Below are 9,524 nucleotides of genomic sequence, written 5' to 3' on the forward strand. Positions count from 1 at the left end.
TGAAGCATATGGGTGTGGCTCTGAGGGGTGGAGCATCTTGGTGTAGGTATGGAGGGACGGATGTTGGTGTCTTTGTGTGGGTTCGGATGGAGGGATGGTGGCATGTAGGTCAGGAGGGAGGTGGCATTTGAATCTGGAACGTGTTTGGAAGGAGAAATGGGGCGTTTGAGTGTGAATGGTTTCTGCTTGTGGGTGGGGGCATAAAGGATCATTAACAGCGGAGCAGCAGGAGGGAGAGCCGTGGGCCCGACCTCGGTTGCATCCCTGAAGTGCACACCCACAGCCCGGGGCACCTCTCGCAGAGCGGTCCGGTGCGCGTGTCAACCAGCCCCCTCTCCTCACTGAGCCCGCATCTGCGCTGGCCGGAGGCGCACACTCCTCTCTCTGACCTGGCAGCCGCTGGGCATTGGTGGGCACACCCTGGTCACCAGGGAAGCCCTGAGTGGGGGCAGCCGGGAGTCGAGGGAAACCTGACTGCTCTCGAGGGGTGCCTCCCCAGGCAGACAGGCGCCCGGCATGCCAGGCATGAGCCCTGAGCCATGGTGCAGCTGGCTCACATGACGGTGGGCGCCAAGGTTCCAGCCGCCCACATTTGTGTGTGAGCAATGTCCAGGCCCGCTGGCACAGTGGGTGACCTTCCCTCTTGCCCAGGTACCTGGAGCTGGGCCCTATGCAGCCGGGCTGGGGTTTGAAGACTCTAGTGGTCCCACCCGACCCCCTGTCTGTGCTGTCTCTGGCCTGCCTCGTTGTCCATCTCCCAGCCCCCCCTCTCAAAAGGGAAGGGGGTCGGGGAAGGATGAGTGGATCGGGCCGTGTGGGCAGGTGGCAGAGCGGCCTACCTCCATCCCCCTGGGAAGCGCTGTGCTGCTGCAGCTGGCGGTCAGGCTGAGCACCTGGATTATTATTATTTATTTTTTCTTTTTAAAACCACAATGGTTTCGGCCGAGCTAGACAGGGAGCTGGGCTGTCCTGCCACCGCCAGCGCTGCCTCCCCCAACCTCTCCTGCACCGGTAGGGTCAGGCCGATGTCTAGGACAAAAAAAGTTGCCTGTGGCTCTTGGCGGTGGATCACTCGACTCGTGCATCGATGAAGAACGCAGCTAGCTGCGAGAATTAGTGTGAATTGCAGGACACATTGATCAACACGTCGAACGCACCATGTGGCCCTGAGTTTTTCCCGGGACTACGCCTGTCTGAGGGTCGCTTGTACATGAATCGTCCCGGGGTTCACTCCCAGGGTCGTGGCTGGGGCTGTAGCAGGGACCCCATTCCATTCATCCCCCTAAGGTCAGACCCCGATCAGCACCGTCACTGGATCCTTGGATCTGGCGCGCAAGCTCATTGGCGACGCGTCCTGGCTTCCCCAGTTTCCCCTCCTCATGCTGGTTTCGGGAGGGCCGGGTGGCCGACGCCCCCTGGATGTGGTGGCGGCGGCAGCAGGCTTTAAAAAAGCCTGGCGCACCTTCACCCCACCCCGGGGCACCTGGCCGTGCTGTGTGGGTGGCTGTGTTTGGTGTCCCACGGCTGCCGGCGCAGGATGACCATGTAGCGCGGACCTCGTGACCATGTGGGCTTCGGTCACAGATTGGGACAGAATACACTCGCCTACGCCAAGGGCTGGGGCAACCCCCTGTACGGGCCCGAGGCCAGCTGACCTGAGCTTTGTGCTCCCCGACCACGGCCTCAGATCAGACGTGGTGACCTGCTGAATTTAAGCATATTACTAAGCAGAGGAAAAGGAACTAACCAAGATTCCCTCAGTAAAGGCCAGTGAAAAGGGAAGAGCCCAGCGCCGAATCCCCATTCAGCAGCAGGCGTGGGAAATGTGGCGTACAGAAGACCGACTCCCCGGCATCGCTCAGGGGGCTCAAGTGCTTCTGATCGAGTCTCCCCACGCGGATGGCGTTAGGCCGATAGCGGCCTCTTGCACACCTGGATCAGGTCTTCTTGGAGTCAGGTTGCTTGGGAATGCAGCCCAAAGCGTGTGGTAAACTCTAAGGCTAAATACGGGCGCAGGACTGGTGGCCAACAAGTACCGTAAGGGAAAGTTGAAGAGAGTTCAAGAGGGTGTGAAACAGTTGAGCGGTAAACTAGTGGGGTCTGTGCAGTCCACCCACAGGATTCAACACGGCAGGCAGGTTGGTCACCTGGAACGGTGGAGGCCCTTGCAGGTCTGCGGCCCGGGCACATCCAGCCCCAGCAGGGCGCATTTCCTCTGTATCGGTGCAACACGACCGGCTGGGAAGGCCCGAGGGGGCAGGTGGCTCTCTGCTCCAGCAGAGTGTTACAGCCCCCTGACAGCAGTTTTGCTGTGTCCACGGGGCTGAGGGAGATAGACCGCCACCGGGCCCTTATCCGGCAACTGTCCTGGCCCCTCTTGGGGGTTGCTAGAGTGGCCACGGGAGACGGGGCTCCCGATGTGACTGTGGTGGACTGCCCTCAATACGCCCCAACCACGTTGTGCTGCCGGGCGGGGAGGCCCACAAAGGGCACCAGGGGTCTGAGGTGATGTCGGTTAACCACCCGACCTGTCTGGAAACACTAAGAGTATAACGCCTGCCCGAGTCAGAGGGATGAATGAAACCCTGTGATGTAATGATGTTGAGGGCCGGTGCCCGGCGATTGCAGTGGCATCCTGTCGCGGTGGGCCCTCCACCGACCCGTCTCGCCCGCTCTGTCAGAGAGATGATGCATGAGCGTGTGTGATAGGACCCGAAAGATGGTGAATTCGGCCTGGTGGAGGTCCGTAGCGGTCTGATGTGTAAATCGGTCATCCGACCTGGGTATAGGGGCAAAAGACTAATCGAATGATATAGTAGCTGGTTCTCTCCGAAGTTTCACTCAGGATAGCTGGCGCACGGAAACCCTAGTTTTATCTAGCAAAGCGAATGATTAGAGGTCTTGGGGCCAAAATTATCTCAATCTGCTCTCAAACTTTAAATGGGTATGAAGCCCGGCTTGCTGGCGTGGAGCCGGGTATTGTATGAAAGTGCTCAGTGGGCAACTTTTGGTAAGCAGAACAGGCGCTGCGGGATGAACCGCACCCGGGTTAAGGCGCATGATGCAGATGCTTATGAGTCCCCAGAAACGGTGTTGGTTGATATAGACAGCAGGATGGTGGCCATGGTAGTCGGAATCCGCTAAGGAGTGTGTAACAACTCACCTGTCGAATCAACTAGCCCTGAAAATGGATGGCCCTGGAGCATCAGGCCCATACCAGGCCGGCGTTGAGAGCCGCGGGGGCCAAGTCAGGCGAGTAGGAGGGTTGCTGCAGTACGCACAGAAGCCCGGCGCGAGGGCCCGCGTGGAGCCGCCGCAGGTGCAGATCTTGGTTGTAGTAGCAAATATTAAAACGAGAACTTTGAAGGATGAAGTGGAGAAGGGTTCCATGTGAACAGAGGTTGAACATGGGTCAGTCAGTCCTAAGAGATGGTCGAGTGCCGTTCGGAAGGGATGGGCTATGGCCTCCATTGCCCTCAGCCGATCGACAGGAAGTCGGATCCCCGAACCCAGAGTGGCAGGGACGGGCGCCCTTGCGGCGTCCAGTGCGGTAATGCAAATGATCCCAGAGAAGCTGGCGGGAGCCGCAGAGTTTTTTTTTTTTTTAAACAATTTTTATTTTATATAACACACCAAACATTAAACATTACAATACTTGGGACTTCCATCATCAGATTCAGCGTCAGAGTGTTACAATCAGCATTGTCCAGTCCCATTCCCTCCCTCCCCCCTAACCTGAGCCAATATGTCCATGTCATCATCCTGTGATTTTTCAGGCGGGTTTATCGTCGTCTCTTTATCCGTTTCATCATCGCTCTGATCAGACTGTGGGGGCCACTCATGGTAGCCACCAGCTGCCTCCATTCAATTAGGGGTCCTACCTCCTCCTCCCCTCCCCTACAAACCGTGTCCCACCAAACAGCCGTTTCTGCCTCTGCCCATTTTAAGAGGTCAGCCCACAACAACTCTATCCTCGGCCTCTGGGCTACCTTCCAGCACATTGCTATCCTTCGTTTGGCCAGGACATATGCTAGATCTTTCATTTTGCTTATGTGCCTTAAGTTCCGTGACCTAGGGAATCCCCCCAGCATGCATGCCCAGGCCGACTCCACCTCCAGTGTAATACCGGTTCCTGCTAAGCGTGTCTTCACTTCTTGCCAAAACCGCCCCACCTCAGGGCAGGCCCAAAACATGTGGAGTAGCCCAGCCTCCTCCACCCCACACGTAGGGCATTTCTGAGTCGTATGGCCACCAAACCTAGCAATCTTACTGGGGGTGAGATATGCTCTATGTGTGACATATAGTTGGATCTGCTGGGGCCTTGCATTCCGGGACACTTTTTTATGATATCTTTGGGCTCTTTTCCAGAGCCCATCCAACATAGGCTCTCCCACCTCATCCTCCCAAAGTTGTCTCAGTTGGGTCAAGTCCTTCCCCACCTTGGACCCCAACAGGTCGTATATGCGGGAAATCTCATGCCCACCCTCTGAAATATCATATATAGCCTCCATGGTGGCATCCGGTGGTCCGGGGAGCACCTCTGTTGGCCACTTCGCTCACACTCTCTTCACAATTCTGTTATGTACTGCCCTTTATGCACCCCAGTATCTTCGATCAGGTTTGGGAACTCTAATGCCTCCCCTTCCAGCCATATGTCTCCCAGGGTGGCCAGGCCCACTGGTTCCCAGTACTTGCGGACCCCTTGTATCAGCTGGGGATCCTCTCCACATGGTGCTGCTAGCGGCACCTGCATAGAGTACGGAACCGGGTGTCCCGCAATCTGCCACGTTCTGTGCCATATCTCCCATCCCAGTACCAGCAGCCCGCCATCCCCCGGACCCTCGACTTGGACAGCCACACCACTTCTTTGAGGAAGAAGGGGAGCGGTTCCCTGCACAGCAGCCTGGTTTCTGCTGTCTCCTCGTCAGACAGCCATCTTGTTACATACTGCAACTGCCCTGCCAGATAGTATAGCTCAAAATTTGGCAGGTTGATACCTCCCCTATTACACGAGTTCTGTAGTTTCCAGAGGGCCACCCTGTTCCTGGAGTTGCCCCAGATGAAGCCCCTACACAGGCTATGGAGGCTAGTGAAAAAGCGCCTCGGGATCCCGCGCGGGATGTTAACAAAGAAATGCAACAGTCTGGTCAAAACTACCATTTTTAGCAGAGCAGCCCTCCCCACCATAGCTAGGGGTAACCTGGACCAGAATCCCATGCTGTTCTTAATTCCTTCTACTGCTTTAACCGTGTTGCGTGCATGTTCTTCTGCCGTATGGTATATGTAATTTCCGAGATATCGGAACGACTTTGTGTGCCAGGGTATCGGCAACACTGGCAGACCCCCGGGCAAGACAAGCTCGTATCTCCCCAGAGGGAACACGCTAGACTTTTTGGGGTTAACCGCTATGCCAGAGAGAACAGAAAATTGCCCCATCATGTCTAGAATATATTTCATGTTCTCTTCTGGGTAGCGTAAATATAACAGTATGTCGTCCGCATATAAAGAAACCAGGTGCATGCCACCCGCAGTACGAATACCTATCCCCTCGTATTGCTGTCTCAGGCAGGTGGCCAATGGCTCCAGTGCCAATATGTATAACATGGGGACCACGGGCAGCCCTGTCTAGTGCCTCTGCTTAGTTGCCATTTGTCTGAAATGATAGCACCCGTTTTGACACTGGTGATCGGGGAGCTGTATAACATTGTCACCCACCTGAGGTACCCCGGTCCCATTCCATAGCCCTCTAAGGTCGCGATCAACCAGGGCCATCTCACTCGTCGAAGGCCTTGACCACGTCTAGTGAAACTATTGCCATTGAAACTGGGTCATTTTTTGTCTGGTCAAGGATGTGATGCAGTCTTCTGAGATTATCAGTTATGTTCCTGCCCGGGACATAGCCCGTTTGGTCGGCGTGTATCAGTTTACCAATGACAGCCTTAAGCCTATTTGCCAGTACAGCAGTGAAGATTTTACTATCCTGATTGAGCATCGATAAGGGCCTGTACGACCCACAATCAGTGCTAGGCTTGCCCGGCGTCAGAAGCGGGATAATCACCGCCTCTCGCAGGGTCTCTGGTAGCCTGCCTTGCTCATACGACTCGTTAAGCATGGCCAGCAGCGGGGCAAGCAACTTTTGTTTATAGGTTTTATAAAATTCACTTGGAAGCCCATCGGACCCGGGGGCCTTACAGGTGGGCAAGTAGCGAACCACTAGTTCGAGTTTTTCCATTGTAATAGGGGCATCTAGGTCTGCGCGTTCTGCCTCATCTAAGGTGGGTAGGCCCATGTCCTCCAATGTTACCCGAATTTCGTGGTCTCTAGGGCCACCTGGGTCCCCATAAAGATGTTTATAGAATCTCAGGAACTCCTCATTCACCCCCTCCTGGGTATTCTGAGTCCACTCTCCCTTGCCTTTAATTTCCCTGATCACCGTTTGCGGCGTCTCACTCTTGTATAGCCAGGCCAGCAACCTGCCCGGCTTATCTCCCCCTGCGTGCTGTCTCTCCACGTATTTCTTATAGCTTAGTTTACATAACCTGTCCCGGCAGTCCTCACTGGCCTGTTGTATTTGCCTTATCCTGTCTCTGTCCTCATCAGCGGTGCCTTCCGTACGCATCCTGCCCTCCAACTCCTCCTCAATTCCCTTCAACTCCTGCTCTATGCCCCCCTGGAGCTCCCTAGACTTCGAAATGGCAACCCCCGCAAAACCACCTTAAATGCCTCCCAAACAGTTCCCATAGAGCTTACACTACCAGTATTTATCTCGAAGTACTCAGTGATCGCCTCTCTTAAATCCTCCCTGAATCCCGGGTCCTGCAGAGCCTCGGCTCTGAGTTTCCAAGTGGGAATCCGTGCCCTGGGAGGTTGATGCTGCCACTCCAGGACCAGGGGGGAGTGGTCCAAAAGCACCCTAGCTTTGTATTCCGCACCTTCCATCTCTCATGCCAACTCCGTGGAGGCGAACACATAGTCTAATCTTGTATGAAGGGCATATGGTGCCGTATAGTGCGAGTATTGTCTATCCACTGGATGCAACTGCCTCCAGACATCCACTAGGTCGAAGTCCCTCAGGAGGGCCTGTAGCACCTTTGCTGCTGGGGTTGCTTTGTCTATTTTACTATCTGATCTGTCAACATTAGGGTTAAGTACACAGTTACAATCAACACCCCAAATAATCCCACCACCCAGCAGAGGGCCGACTCTACCGTACAGGGTCCTAAAGTAAGCCGCTGTGTCCTGGTTAGGGGCATATAAATTTACAATACACACTTCTCGGTTTTCCAATATACCCTTCACAACAATCAATCTGCCATCTGGGTCACCCGTGACCTGAAGCGGCTGAAATGGCACCTGCGGCGCCACCCAGATGATAACTCCTCTAGCGTAGGCCGAGTATGTGGATCCCACCAGGCACCCCCTCCACTTCTTCTTAACCACCTCCAATTTCTCCCTAGTGAGGTGGGTCTCTTGCAATAATGCTATGTCGGTCCTCATCCTTTTCAGATACATCATCACCTTGTTACGTTTCAAATAGCTGTTGAGGCCTCTGACATTCCAGGTAACCACTCTAAGGCACCCTGGCGCCATCACCATGATATCCCACACTCCTTCCCCGCCTCTTATCCCGCCTGTTAAGGGTCACATTTTGGCTCAATACCCTTTCCCTCCCATCAAACTTCCCTCCAACCCCCTTCCCAGCTCCCCATTCCCCAACTTCAAACCACTGCACAACCACCTCCCCCCCCTTCGTCTACCCCAACCCCAACAAGTGCCCAGCTCCATCCCTGGATCTCAGGCCCCCCCACGTTTGGTTCTGCCCTAAAAGGCCCCGGCCCAGAACCCAGCAGGGTGTCACCGAACTACCAGTGACCTAACTAAACTATTCGCTATGGGGTTGTGAGGCCATGCTCCGTATAGCTCCTATATCTATATCAAGGTTTCCAGTGCCACCATATCATATTTATAATTGTAGCTCTGAACAGACTCCTCTGCCGGTATATGCAATGCTATATTCAAGTCCCATTGTCATGAGCTGCAGCACCTAGGGCGCTTTACCGACGCATGTTACTTATCTCCATCTTCTGCTCCCTGGATGTCCGGTTCCTGGGGACAGCTCTGCGCATCTAACCAGCCCATGGCGTCCTCTGGGGTGTCAAAAAACAAGGTTCTGCTCTTGTAGAAAACCTTCAGTTTAGCTGGATAAAGCAGCATGTACCTATGGCCCGCATCCCACAATCTTCTTTTCACTGACCCAAAGTTCAAGCGGCTGCGCTGTAATTGCAAGGTATAATCCGGGTATGCCGTTATGTTCGCAGCACCTCTTTGTATCGTGCCGCCCTTCCGAAAGTGTTCAAGGATTTTTTCCCGGTAGTTTAGGATCTTTGCTATCACCGGCCTGGGGGTGTTCCCCGGCGGTGGCTTCCTCATCAGGGCCCTGTGTGCCCTCTCTACAGCGAACCCCTAGGACAGGGCTCCCCCGGTTATCTCCTGTAATAGCATAGACTTGATGTATTCCGTAGGGTTAGTTCCCTCAGCTCCTTCCAACAATGCAAATATTGTTCCTTCGGGGGCGCGTCCCTGTGCCTCTTCCGCCCTGCTCTCCAGATTGCCCACACGTGGTACCAAGGCGTGAAGTTCAGATTTATGGGCAGCACAGGCTGCTGTGTTCGGGGCCACCTCTTTTTCCAGGTCCTCCGTGCGCTCAGCCAACAATCGTACGTCTTGCCGGAGAAGATTTACGTCCTCCTGCACCGCTCCAACTTTGAACTCAAGTGGAGCTTTCAATTCACTGATTGCCAGACCCAGTTTGGTCTCCAAGGCCACTTTCAGGTCAGCAATCGCCGCAAGTACTTCCTGGTTGCCCATAATGTCTGGGCCCCCAGCGGGGGTCCTGTCTTTCTTCCTGGCCCCTTCAGCACCTGGTGGTGTTTTGGCAAAATCGTCCAGTGTGGGCTGCTTGCCTTTCTGTCTGATGGGTTTGTAAAGTGAGTCGGCCCCAACGTGCTGTCCTCTTTTAGAACGTGCCAAGTTGCCCAAAATGTGTAGGCCCGGCCTGATCATTTCAGGGGTGTCCTCCAGCGACCTCCCCTATTTCTAGAATGGACTGTGTCCTCCCACGTACCCATGTGGGTTCATTCCTCCTTCACAGGACTAAGGACCCTGCCCCAGTCGGTCTGGCTCCCCGGGCTGTCTGCCTGGCACTGGTGTGGCTCTGCGGGCTTCGGTGGCCACTCTTGCCGATCCCCACTTTCATGGGGCAACTCCGTACACCTTCATCTGCAGTTACCTCTTGCGGCCACCTCGGGCACGTTGTGTGCGTCTCTTTGTTCCCACTTCAGGCGGCTGCAAGTCTCTGTTTTTCTGTCTATGCCTGTCTGTGCCCCTCGGGTGGCTGGATCAGCATTCTTAAATCAATCATAGGCATGTCTTGTGCTTCGTTGTGCTATTGTGTTTACTAGCCTCCACAGGATGTTTAGTGGAGTTTGTTGCAGGTTGGGTTGCAGATGTGTGCCTGCGCCTCT

The 9,524-nt window shown here is 54.8% G+C and overlaps 1 non-coding gene across 1 annotated transcript; it reads left to right on the forward strand.

Moving 5' to 3' along the window:
• The first annotated feature begins 1,052 nt into the window (after positions 1-1,052).
• Positions 1,053-1,203, forward strand: LOC138466699 (5.8S ribosomal RNA). The gene has a single exon (XR_011267987.1). It is a non-coding gene; the product is annotated as a 5.8S ribosomal RNA (ribosomal RNA).
• The last annotated feature ends 8,321 nt before the right edge of the window (positions 1,204-9,524 follow it).

This window comes from Ambystoma mexicanum, chromosome 1p (genome assembly GCF_040938575.1).
Source record: "Ambystoma mexicanum isolate Mex_15411 chromosome 1p, UKY_AmexF1_1, whole genome shotgun sequence".
NCBI classification, from domain to species: Eukaryota; Metazoa; Chordata; class Amphibia; order Caudata; family Ambystomatidae; genus Ambystoma; species Ambystoma mexicanum.